Here is a 14,732-nt window from a genome sequence, read left to right on the forward strand (position 1 = left end):
TCATCTACAACAATAAGAGTCCTCTAAAACTGCCTCATCTCTATCTCATTCATTCTGAAGTAAGTGGATATTTCTATGGGTGACAAAGTGTTCTTGGGGATTTAATAGAAGGAGCTATCACTAAAAGGATATATATAATGCAAAATAATAGTTATCAGTAGGAGGAACAACCCTACCAAGCTACTTCTTAACTAGATCAATATACTCCTAAATTACCTCTTATAACGAACAAAAGATAACCTGAACTGCATATAGAATCTACCTATGCATGGTAGCAATGAAAACACTATCAAAAACAACGTCTACAAAAATGTTGGTCAATTTCCTCTTCTAGTCAAGGGCATGCCCAACCTTTGAAAAGTATCAAGCAGGTCAGTGTCCACCTCATCCAGGTTCCTCTTCTTCTCCTACCCTCTCTGTTTAGGTTCAAAATAATAGAAAAGGTCTTGGAAATTTATGGGTGGGTAAAAGTTATCAGACGATTTGGGTTCTTCCATTTTTAATCATTGTCTGTAAGCATTGAGTCTAAATTCCAGAATCCATTTAGGCTCCTTCTTTTTAGCTAAAATTAACCTAAGATTTGTAGAGTTGTAAGGTTTAATGAATCTAAGTATATTCTACTTAAATTATAGTAACATGGTTTAAAACTGTAGGCATTAAGATTAGAATCTAAGGATGAAACAGAAAAGATTTTATGTTCATGAGTACAAGAAATTTAATTTCATATAACAAAGTTTGAGGAAGGTCTAGTATTTTCATCCTACTAGGAAATTTTCTTGCATCACTCGAGCCCTTTGAATTTGGGCATGGTAGAGTCCATTACACAAACAATCAACCACTAATAAAAAAGGTGAAAAAAAAAATGTTCATTATTACAATAAATTTTAATTTCATGTAACAAAGTTTGAGGAAGGTCTAGTATTTGCATCCTACCAAAAAATTTACTTGCATCACTCGAGCCATTTGAATTTGGGCTTGGTAGAGTGCATTACACAAACAATCAACCACTAAAAAAAGGTGTAAACAAAAAATTAAATTTCATGCATTCTAACCTTAGAAAAGTTAGGGAGGAGCGAACTAATCTGTACAATAAGGACATGCAAAATGCTTACTTGTCCATTGTCTTTTGATGAATTGTTGGGCACAATCAAGATCTGCATTATCATAATCATTAAACCCTTTATACAATAAGGACATGAAAAATGCTTACTTGTGCATTGTCTTTTGATGAATTGTTGGCCGCAATCAAGATCTGCATTATCATAATCATTAAACCCTAAACTCTAGATGAAATTTATGATTTGATCATATAAACCCTCAAAATTGTTTACCCATAAGAACAAAAATCATCTTTAGTTAAAAGGAAGAACTCTCCAGAGCCCAAATTCATACCCATGTACAAATGGCCAAAATCTCCACACCCAATGACCTTTCCCTTCCTCCATCTAATCGTTCGAATCCCATGAAATCCATAGATCACGTTGATGGTCTTCCTTCTTCTGGAATTTCCACATAGATATCAACAAGATAGACAAAAATGCAGTGCTACAATGTGATGTTGTAATATGTGAATATTTTACCTTTCCCTTCCTCCATGTAATCGTTCGAATCCCATGAAATCCATAGATCATGTTGATGGTCTTCCTTCTTCTGTAATTTCCACACACATATCAACAAGATAGACAAAATGCAGTGCTACAATGTGATATTGTAATCTGTGAATATTTTATTTGAACCTAGGGCTAAACTAGAAATGAAAAATAAAAAGAAATATTTATAATGGAAAAAATAAACAAATGAAATAAAATATATAAATTGCAATTGGGTTAAATGATTTATTTTTAATAAGAATTTGTTATTTTTGCATAAGATGCTAAATTAAAAAGAAGTAGAAGAAGTTAAAAATGATATTGGGATGAGTGTAAACAGTTAAATATGGCCTCAGTTAATAATAAAAATTTAAATTAATAAAAATAATAAAATTCAATTTGTTATATTTTTATTTTGTCATTAACTTGTGAGTAAGCTTTGCTACAATACCATGGGCCAATATCGTGGCTTATCAATACTACAAATCCAAAAACCATAACTTATTTCACAACCAAAATATTTTATAACAATATGACAAGATTTTAACTGTGATATTCACCCCCCACATTACGGTAGATATTATTAACTCCTAAAAAATAGGCTTTGTTACAATACCATGGGCCAATACCATGACTTATCAATACTACAAGTCCAAAAACCATAACTTATTTCACAACCAAAATATTTTATAACAATATGACAAGATTCTTAACCATGGATATGCACTCCACATTACAACTTGTTAAAAATACTCTTTGTTACAATACCATGGGTCAATACCATGGATTATCAATACCACATGCCCAAAAAACATGAATTATTTCACAATCAAAATATTTTATAACAATATGACAATATTGTTAACCATGCATATTCACCCTAACTTTACCATGGATATTAACATGTAAATCAGATTTGTTACAATACCATGGCTTATAAATACCACATGCCAAAAAACCATAACTTATTTCATAGTAAAAATATTTTATTTTAATTTAATTTTACAACATTTTTTTAATTGAATCTAAAAGACAAAATGTTACAATTTAAGATATATCTAAACCTTCTATCCTCAGAACTACTAAAATTATTCCCATAAAAATTAAATTAAGGTTTTAATAAAATTAAGAGAGAGAGAGAGAGAGAGAGAGAGAGAGATAAACGGCATAGATCCATCTTAGCTAAGGATCGAAGGGATGAAAGCAAGAAAATTGACTAATTATAATAGATTAAATATAGTGCGTGATTTTTTTAAGTTTTTCATTACTTTATTTCCTTTGACATCATTGATCCAAAATATAGGTTTAATATTTTACAACCAGTTAAGTTCTTTTTATTTAGATAATTTCTTAAACACAATACAATGTGATCAAATTTAAGAGAGAGTTGGGGAGGGGGCGGAGAGAGGGAAGGAGATAGTGAAAAAGTTGGAGGGCGGAGAAAGAGAGAAAGAGAGAGTGATGGGGGGGAGAGAGAGTGAGGTGGGTGAGAGGGAGTGAGAGAAAGGAAGAGAGAGGAGAGAGAGAAAGAGAGAGATGGAGTTGGAGTGGGAGAGAGAGGGTGGCAAGAACAAAGACATAGAGAGATAGAGGTGGAGAGAGAGGAGTGAAAAGGGAGATATGGAGAGAGAGTGAGGGAGAGATGAGAGGAGGGAAGAGAAAGAAGAGGAGAGGATAGAGATAGGAAGAGAAGGGGTAGGGAGAGAGACAGAGACATAGATATGGAGAAGGACAGGGAGGGGGGAGATAGTGATAGAGTTGGACAGAAGAGAGAGAGAGAGAGAGAGAGAGAGAGAGAGAGAGAGAGAGAGGGAGGGAGAGTGATTTGGGGGAGGAGATAGAGGGAGGTGGGAGATATGAGATAGAGAGGAAGTAAGATAGAGATGAGGAGAGATAGATGGAATTGGAGGGGGTAGGAGAGGGAGCGAACAAGAAAAACATAGAGGCAGAAAGGTGGAGAGAGAGAGGGGGTGAAAAGGGAGTCATGGAGAGAGAGTGAGGGAGAGAGGAGAGTGGGATGGAATAGGGAGAAGGATATAGATAGAGAGGGAGAGAAGGGGAAGAGAGAGATAGACAGAGAAGGGGAAGATAGGGAGAAAGAGTGTGTGTGTGTGTTTGGGGGGTGAGATAGGGAGAGGGAATAACAAATAGACACAAATACAAATATAGATATTATATAGAATTATTTTATTAACCCTATAACTATCAAGTGCCGAGAGGGATCCAATATCACAAGGTGCAAACCTTTCATCAAGTTTTGCACTAGAAAAAAAAGTTTGCACCTCGAGAGATTGGATCCCTCTCGGCGCTTAATAGATACGGGGTTAAGATGGATCTAGGTCAGTTAATATGAAATTAAGGTAGTTCTTATTTGATATTATAGTCTTAAAAATTAAAATTGCTCTTCAAATTAATTTCAAATTGGAACTAGATACAACTAGATTCAATGAATAGATTTTTAAAAACCACATAAAATAAATTTTTTTATTAAAACATATATTTTTAAAATTACAAATTATTAGAGATAAATAATGCAAAGTTGGCTCACCTATACACCATGTGAGGATGAAGAAGTGTTTAAGGAAGGATAACCTTTCAACCAATCTTTAACAACCTTTCAATCCCCTATCACTTCTAAGTTTAGATTGCTTGACACAATTAAGATGACTAACATAAAAAATCGATTCATATTATTGTAGTACTTGTTAGGTAGTTGTAGTTTTGTTCTTAGACTAAATTAGTCATTCATGTTAGTCATTTTTAGTTGTATTACTTATTAGCTAGTCACATATTTTAACCCGCGACTAAATTAGTGATTTATGTTAGTCGTTTTTAGTTCAGCCACTTAAGATTTCTCTTTTTTGGTAGTATTTCACTTGCTAAAGTTGTGGTGACTAACTTTTTTAGACGCCTAGTCACTAATTTCTCATTTTCTACTAGTGGGTGCATGATATTGCATGCAAGTTTGACTTTACAATTTTGGGTAGATTTTGTAGATACTGTTGTTTATCTAATAAATAGAGGGCCTTCAATTTCCTTGGATGGTGGTATTCCAGAGGAGGTATGGACAGGTAAAAAGGTAAAATACTCATTTTTAAAGACTTTTGGTTGTGAATCCTTTGTCCACATTAATAAAGAAAATAGAACAAAGCTTAAGGCAAAATCAAAGAAATGTACCTTTATTGGATATGGTGTTAATGATTTTGGTTATGACTTTTATGATTATGAAAAAAACAAAATACTTAGGATTATATATGTCATATTCAATGAAAAGGTTTTGTATAAGGATCAGATGCGGGAAGAGAAACAGAAAAAGGAAAACAGAGAATACACAGTGCTTGATGAGATCATAAAAAAGGTGAAGGTGCATGAAAATCATAATGATCAACGACCAGAACAACAACATAAACCACAGTAGCAACAAGCACCTCAAACACCCGAAAATGGTGTTAGAAGATCTACTAGGATAAGTAAACCCCCTGAACGATACTCTCCTTCATTATATTATGTATTATTGACTGATTCTAGTGAACTAGAGTGTTATGAAGTAGTACTGAAGGTAGAAGCCAAGAAGAAGTGGGAGAAAGCCATGAAAGAAGAGATGGACTCCTTAGTACATAATCAAACTTGGTACTTAGTCAGGTTTCTTGCAGGTAAATCAGCATTGCAAAATAAATGGGTTTACAGGTTGAAGGAAGAAGATGGAGGTAGAAAAAGGTATAAATCCATACTTGTGGTGAAGCGGTTTGCACAAAAAAAGGGTATAGACTTTGATGAGATATTTTCTCCTGTTGTTAAAATGACTTCAATCAGAACTACTTTAAGTCTAGTGGCAGCTGAATATTTGCAACTTGAGCAGCTAGATGTAAAGACAACCTTTCTCCATGGGGATTTGGAGGAACAGATATATATGTATCAGCCACAAGGATATGAGTTTAAAGGGAAGGAGAAACTAGTGTGCAGGTTGAAGAAAAGCTTGTATGGCTTAAAACAGGCTCCAAGGTAGTGACATCTAAAACTTGACAAATTTATGTCTGAACAAGGTTATACTAGATGTCACTCTGATCATCGTGTTTATCTCAAAAGGAAAAAAGATGCCAGGTATATTATATTGTTATTGTATGTAGATGACATGCTTGTTGCAGGTTCTAACATGCAAAAAATAAATGTGCTCAAAAGAAAATTGGAAAACTCATTTGAACTGAAGGATTTGGGTGTTGCAAAACAAATCCTTGGTATGAGAATAACTAGAGATAGGAAGAATCACAAATTAACATTGTCTTAGAGTGAGTACATACAAAAGGTGTTCAAAATATTTAATATGAAGAATTCAAAACCAATTAGTATACCTTTGGCTAGCCATTTCAAACTAAGTAAGAAGGTGTGTCCCAAGACTCAAGAAGAAATGGCTTATATGTCTAAAGCTCCATATGCATCAGCAGTTGGAAACTTAATGTATGCGATGGTCTACACAAGGCCTGATATTTCACATGTAGTTTGAGTTGTAAGTAGGTACATGAACAATCCAGGAAAATAAAATTGGATGGTGATGAAGTGGATTCTCAGGTATTTGAGAGGTACCACAAATCAAGCATTATGCTTTCGTGGTTCAAAAATTGCTTTACAGGGATATTTTGATGCAAATATGGTGGGTGATAGAGATAGTAGGACGAGAACCACATAGTATGTGTTTACCATAGGTGGAACAACTGTCAATTGGGTTTCAAAACTACAAAGTGTTGTTGCACTCTCAATGACGGAAGCAAAGTATGTTGTTGCTACAGAGGCTAGTAAAGAAATGATTTGGTTACAAAGGTTCCTGGATGAATTGGGTAAGAACCAGGAGTTGGGAAGGTTATACAATGACAACCAGAGTGTCATACATCTTGTAAAGAACTTTGTAGTTCATTCTAAGACTAAGAATATACAACTCAAGTACCATTTCATACGGTCAATGTTGGAAGATGGACAGTTGAATCTGGAAAAGATACACACTAGCCAAAATCGTGTAGATATGTTAACAAAAGTTGTAACCAGGGAGAAACTGAGATTCTCCTCAGTTTCAACTGGTATTCAAGTGTGATGATGAATATGAGAAACAACGAGGTCCAAAGTGGAGTCATTGTCCAGCAAATGAAGCAAAGGTGGAGTTGCTATAATCAGTCTCCAAGTGGGAGATTATTGGGTGTGGAGCCTGATTATCTTCTTTATTCAGAGGTATCACCGCATTGGACCCCATTTCATAATGTGGCGGAAACGCCACCCGTATTTGCATTACAAGGGAGGTCTAGGGTGGGGCAGAAATGTTGTAAAATTGCCTTGTAAAATGTTGTAATTTCATAGTCAATCTAGGTCACTCATTAGACAAAAATCGGATGGTAGAATTTATGTTTAGTTTAGGGTTCTTTGGCATAGAAGGCAACCCCTTGTTATATATGAGGGAATTGTATTGCAACTATGTAGGTGTTTATTCTAAATGATAAAAAGAAAGGAGATTGTGCAAGAGAGAAGGAAATTACAGCGGATCTGTTGTAGGTTGTATCTATTCATTTTGCTGGATAATACAAAAGGAAGGACTGGATGTTTCTCTACAGACGTAGCCCAAATTGGATGAACCACGTATATCTATGTCTCTCTTATTTTATGCATTTTCTGTGTTTATATTTTTGCAATATTTTATGTGTTCCATTGCTCTGTAATATATAATTTTCTAACATAACGATGATGTGAGCCTAATATTGTATATATGGTCCATAAAATTTCCTAATGGAATCAATATCCCACATAGAGCCTAAGGATATGCTGGGAGTGATCAATTAAGGAAATGTTACTGAACCTAGATGCTTAAAAGATTCATTCAGGGAGTAAGGCTTATGATTGCATGTTTAAAGGTATGTTGTTGTTCTTCAACATGTCATTATTGTCTTTACCCACCTAGAAGCATGCTTTGGGTCTTAGGGCTTAGGTTTCCTCCAGTTATCCTACGTAGGGTTCCAAAAAACAAACCTAATGCTTAGAATATCCTAATGGTGCCTATATCTCCACTTGAAGGTAAAATGTCCCTTCAGTAAGTTATTTATGGTGGTCTAAGGCATCGTTCAGGGACATTGATCCTTAGGAGCCACCTTTGGAGCCTAATAGGCACGATTCCTCTATCGATCATGTTTAGCACCTCATTTCCTATACCTGGTATTCAAAAACTTCTAATGGTTGCCATAATCTCATTAATAGGTTAACAATATCCTCAAGAGATCGTGTGTGGTGGTTTGAGGTGGACTTTTTCATCACACATGTCTAAATAATTCCTTTAGCACCTAAGGGTCATGTTCCCACCCTTGAACATGTACAAGGGAACATGACCTATTCCCAGTGCTAAAAACCTTCTAATAACCTTCCTTAGAGGCCAAATATCCAACTAAGAGTCCTATATGTTGTTTAAGTCCTTGTTAATGTCCCTTGATCCTTGGAACTTACCCTTAGCGATTAAGTAATATGTTTTCTCCCCCAACCATTGTTAAGGCACTACAACTTGAGCTTGGTGCAGAAAACTTGATAAATGATACTCATACTCACCCTCAAAGGAAACTGTTACACATGGGGGTTCATGTGCACTAGTTTGAGGAGTATCTCTTGAATTTGGATGCCTAGATGCTAACATTAGTTTAAATGGATTAGCTTCCACCCTCAACCATGTCCAAGGCCAATTCCTCATCCTTAATCCTCAAAATATACTAATGGTACCCTTATCACCACTAAAAATAACACAAAAATAGGTCATGTACGCTAGCTAGAATCCTTCCTTGTTACCCTTGAGAGTTATAAGCTACCTTTCAGGCTTAATTCTTGAGTTTCATAGTTTGACCTTAGTTTATACCTTGGGACTAATACATAGTTCTCGAAAACTGATAATGCCACTAATATTATCGGTTGGAGGTGAAGCATACCCTTTGGAGGTCATGTGGGTTAGTTCAAGGAATTGTTATTGTCCCTAGGTGTGTAAATTGTTAATTTATGCCTATAGTACAAATTTCCTTCTTGAACCATGTTCAAGGAACCATGAACCATTCCTTGTGCTTGGGAAATTATAATGATGTTCATATCGCCACTTAAAGGCTAAATATCGTCTCAATTATTCATGTGTTTTGGTTCAAGGTGTGATTCATTGGTTTGGAATCCTATAATTATTTTTTATGGTCTAAAGCTCTAATTCTATACCCTAATGATGATGTGAGCCTAACGTTGTATAGATGGTGCATAATATTTCCTAATGGAATCAATATCCCACATAGTCCCCAAGGATATGTTGGGAGTGATCAATTAAGGAAATGTTACTGAACCTAGATGCTTAAAATATTCATTTAGGGAGTAAGTCTTATGATTCCATGTTTAAGGTCCAAATACTCATACCGAATATACTAAATCTCCTTCTGGAATTCAAATCCCCACTCAAAGGAAGGGATATATGGTTTCAGATGTTGTTTATGGAAATGGATGTTAAGAATATTTCTTTAGGGATGAAATGAATATTTCCTCCCCACACCATGTAAAAACCATTTAGTCCCATTCCTAGTACTAAAAACTCATAATTTATCCCATATTAATATTCCAAATATAAAAATACCCTCTAAAGGTGTTATATGGCAGTGTGAATAATCCCTCTTAGACCTAGATGCTTAAGATCTTTCTTTAGGACCCATGCCCATGTCCAAGGACTTGAGACACATAACTATTATTGAAAAACCTTCTAACTTTATAAATATCCCCACTGAGAGATCAATGATAACCTTGGGAGGTCATGCATAATGTTCTGAGGTGTTGGCCTTCACCCTCAATTCTTTTAAGCTTTCTTTTGGGCCTAAGGCCTAAGTTTTTTCTGAAAACATGTTAAGAACCAAGAGCCACATAATACCCTTAGTGGGTCATGTGAGGTGGTTCAAGGTGTTGTCCTTAGCCCTATATGACTAGAATCTCCCTTAAAGACTAGAATCTCCCTTAAAGGCATGAGACCTAGTTTTCTTCTCCCTACCATGTGAAGGGCCTAAAAGTCCATGTTTAATGCCTTAAAATAACTAATGGTACCAATATTTTTATTCATTGGTTGTAAAGTGTACTCTCAAAAGGTCTTCTTTCATGGTTCAATGCATCTTTGTTGACCCTAGATGCCTTGTTTACAACCTAAGGCATGTGTTTCTTCTATTTAGCATGTGTAGGACCATGAGAAATATACCTAGTAGTAGAAATATCCCAATCTCCCTCCATGTTACTATTCCAAGTTCAAGGATCCTATCTAGAGGTCATGTGTGGTAGTTTTACATGTGTGCATGTTTTTTGGCCTTGAATCTCTGATTGTTTTAGTGCCTAAGTCCCAATGTTCCTTCCTTGATCATGTCTATGGACCTTAGACCCATCTCTTGCAATCAAAACATCCTAATTACATTAATATACAGACATAGAGGATAAAAATAACTTTATAAGACTACGTGTCATTGTTTCATGCATTATTATTAACCCTACATTCCCCAAAACCCCATGTAAAGTTTATGATGGAATAAGGCCATGTACAAAGGGCTAAGACACATACTAAATGCTCAAAAAATCCTCGGGACAACAATATACCTTAAATAATTTATAAAAAATATCTACATTCACATAAATTAAATTTCAATTCAAATCAATCTTATCACCAACTTTTATAAATTTAATAAAATAAAATTTAATTTTGTCTTAATTACATATTTTTCAAAACATTACATAAAATAATGGTAAATACTTATTTGCTTGATATATATACGATTAAAACATGAATTTAAATTATTTTATAAAAAATTATTTGTGAAATTGTTATTTATAGTAAAATCTTATAATTAAACATGAAGCATTTATTATTTATATAATAATTAAATTAAACTATTTAAAAATTAAATATTTGATTAAAACATGAATTTAAATTATTTTATAAACAATTATTTGTGAAATTGTTATTTATAGTAAAATCTTATAACTAAACATGAAGCATTTATTATTTATATAATAATTGAATTAAACTATTTAAAAATTAAATATTTATATAATTAATTCTAGGAGGGCTAGTTCAATTGATGATTTGCATTTTATGAAATAGGAGGTTAAAAACATGTTCAAAGAATTAAATATTTATATTTTAATTTATGGACTTATTTCCTATAAATATTAGTTCAATTGATGATCTGCATTCTATGAAATATGATGCATTTTATGAAATATGATGCTATAAACATGAAATTCAAAGTTCACACCTCATCTGGATGAAGCCCCACTAAAAAACGTTTATGGAATTATTTATAATAAAATTCTCGTAACTAAATTCTATTTTACTATATTTACGGACACTTAGGTAAAGAAACATTTAATACTATTTTATTGTATTTATTAGTATAATAAATACTAGTTTTTTTAAATTAAAAACGATTACTAACGTTTCAAAATTTCACCCTATAATATAATAAATAGGGTATGGTACTATAAATACTTTAATGATATTGTACAAAGAGGAAACCACCAATTGCTACCATATTTAGTTATATTGATAGGCATATTTAGTTCTAGGTATGTTAAATACTAATTTATGGTACTATAAATAATTTAATAATATTGTACAAAGAGGAAACCACAAATTGTTATCATATTTAGTTATATTGATAGGCATATTTAGTTATATGGATAGGTATGTTCAGAATAAAGAGACCAATTAAACGGGGAGAAACATTGATTAGTATCAAGGTGAGCCACATAACATTGCAATTGTTAATGAAATCTCCATTGTAATAGGAGAAACACAATATTTTGATAATATAGAAGTACTAGGAGATGCTGTGGAAGACCATAAAAAACATGTACTATACATGGACACTACATTTATCCTAAGCAATACAATAAAGCTTGTTGAAGAAAATGTGATTTTGTATAAGATGCAAAGTATGAACATGGTGAAAAAAGTGAAGCCCATTGTGTAGATATGCTTGTTGATGATGAAATTGAAACAATCTTTGGAACAATAGCCATAGGTGATAACAACCTAATAATAAAAGTCGAATATGATTATGGGGATGAATTAGCTTTTCTTAAAGAGTGGCTTGCAAAGCCCAAGTATGAAGATGAGTGTTGTTATAAAAGAGATACTATAACTACATGAGAAGCAAGAAAAATAAAGGAAACCATAAGAGTTGTTGGAGAATTTGTGATAGTAGAAAATGGGATGAAAGAAATAAAAGATATTATTTTTGACTTTATAGAGGGTGACAAAAAAATTCAATTAGCAATTGCTAAAATAAATTGTAGAAGAATAATTAGATAACCAAGTAAATGACATATGAAAGAAGAAGGCTAAAGTGAAGCTTAAACTAATAAACAAGAAAAGATAGGTAGAATATAGAGTTTTGAGAAAAAAGAAGAAAAAACTTGTACTACATAGGGATGACCACAACTTACACCAACATTCAGGAATAAAACAAGTTTTTGAATTGATCTCAAGAATTGTAGATCTAATTGAGTCTTATTCCACAAGACAATAATGATAGTAATACAAAACAGTGTTAGAATATGTGAATTACTTCCACTTACTCCCCTTTTAAATTATAAATTTAAAAATAAATAATCATACCTGTGTGAATTAACATTAGCACATTTAATTGAATTAGTTAAAGTTAAAAATGGCTATTGTGTTATTATGTGGTTTTCTTTCTATCCATCAACCACTATTATGTAATGTACGACTCAATAGGAGAGTCGACATAAAGAAGTCGAAAAAAAAAACTCTATAGCTCACTCTAAACCTTTGGATCCATAAAGTGTCCTTTAACCTAACTCAAGTTTGATATGAATTTGGCGTACATAGGAGAAAACTACAAACTAAATCACATAATATTATACAATGGGGATAGTATACAAGAAGGTTATAAGACTTGAATTTATATTAAATTGACACATAAAGGTAACCACAAATTCTTTGAGAAAATCGAGAAGAAAAATTGTAATATTCATTTAAAATCTTAGTATTCTTATAATGTATATGTGATTTTAGTTATTCATACACACTAATTGATAAAAACTCAATATATTACCTAAATGACTCTCCAGGTGAGATACCTGGAGAGTGTACAAACACTCATACACACACTCTGTCTATCTTCAATCAGGAGAACAACCTAGTACATATAGGCTTTCACACAATCAGGGTGATTGATAAACCCCAAAAATGGGTAACTTATTGGGCTCATTTTGCCTATTATTCTCCATAAATCCACCATTCTTCATAGTTTATGCATGCTTTTGAGTATATTTATGTTAATTGGATGAATGAGAATAGTCACTTGACCATGAAGGCTAATATGTGTTTATTGCAGATTTTTGGACAACTTTTGGACCAAGGTCAAGCATTTATGAGCCATTTGACAGCCAAATACGAGGGAACAAGGCTGAGGATTCGTAGGAAGGGTGTCTCCTACACTAAATGGCCCTTCCTCGAGTTCTCCACCATCAGCTCGGAGTTCAGCAACCCACCAAAGTTGATTTCCAAGGGCAGTCGAGCAGCTTTTGTGAAGTGGCTGAGTACTTGCAGTTTTGAGTAGCCAAGCCCCTTGAATTAAGGAGGACTATTGGAGGTCCTCGTAGTGCATAAGTAGGAAGGCTTCCAGCCTTCGTAGTTTACTTTTTGAACAGTTTGTATTTTTCACTTTAGTGTTGCTCTGCCTTTCAGCTCATTTTGGAGCTTCTGCTGTAAAACATTTTTTGTGACATGGTTATTTTCTGAGTAATGGAAATCAGTTTCAGTTCGCATCAGCTCTGAGCTTCTTCTTAGGAGCCTGTAGCTCTTGGGGTTGGGCCCAACCCAAGTGCCAGGTCTTCCTCTGTGTACTGTTATATGTTTTTGCTGTCTTCATAAAATAATTTTTGCTAGTAGATTAAAATATTGCTTGGTTACCTAGGTCATTTTTTATGATTAAAAAGCTTTTCATGTTTCAGAGTGATTTGATAGGTTGGTAATAGGAAATATCTTCGAAAAAGGTCGTCAAGAAACCGTGGATCTCACCTCTCCCTCCTCGGGACCATGAGCTGAGACCAAGGTGTCCTTGCTGCCCCAAAAACATTGTTCTTGCTTCTTCATGTAATTGCTAGTGTTAGTTTCTCAGTTGCAAAAGTTGATACCAAATGTAATTACATGCTTAGATCCATTCTTGCTTGGTTTTAATAGTTATTTTACATGATTTTCTGCCAACAAATTTCTGTTCATCATGGATACTGGTTCCTAGGTCAAAGTAGGTTAGAATAGCTAGATATTTGGTTTGCATGGTCTTTGTTTGGTTATTTTCAAGAAATAGTGTGCAGAACACCTGTGATACCTCCCTGCCTACCCTTACTCCATCAATGCAACCTGATCTATCCCCTAAATTAGATTCTTGCCCTTCGTTTGCCACATTTTCTCACTTTGACCTAATTTCCATATTTGTGTGCAACATTGCTCTATCCATCCTTGAACAAATCCAGTCATCCTCATCACTGCTCAGCTCCATTTTCCAGGTCCTAGACCCCTCCACATCCTCATCCAACCTCCATCTCCACTTTTCCACCTTTCTTCCACCATCAACCCTTCAAAATCCCCTTTCGGAACATGTTGTAGAACATCCTGTAGAACCCCTGCAGACTTCCTATAGAAGATCATGTGAGCAATTTCTCGAGGTTTGAACACTATGAAACTCTCTGGAAGGGCGTTAGGGACCTCTTAGGCCCTCTTCTACCTTCCCAACCTCCTGCAAGTGCCTACCCTATTCCATTTCGCCAATCAACCTCTGCACAGTTAAAAACAGTTAAAGCACATGCACATATGATTTTTACAAAATTACTCAAAAATACAAAAAGACGTTCCTTTTCAGATTTCACTGCAGAAGTAGCTTAGACACATGCACTTTACCTCCCCAAGAGTCAATGGCATCCCTTTCTGTAGTTTCATCCTCCTTTTTTTTGCACCAGTAGGGGTAGTCAGTAAAACTAGGGTTTGCTAGGGTTTGCATTTCCTTTCAGCTTTCAGCCTCTTTTTGCAAGTAGATTAGCTTCCTTTGAGTGAATTTAATTCATCACAGTTAAAATCTTCTTCTAAGAACTCATAGC

This window comes from Pinus tabuliformis, chromosome 9 (genome assembly GCF_031772625.1).
Source record: "Pinus tabuliformis cultivar Carrire ecotype Pingquan chromosome 9, CPIR1, whole genome shotgun sequence".
In the NCBI taxonomy this organism is placed as follows: Eukaryota; Viridiplantae; Streptophyta; class Pinopsida; order Pinales; family Pinaceae; genus Pinus; species Pinus tabuliformis.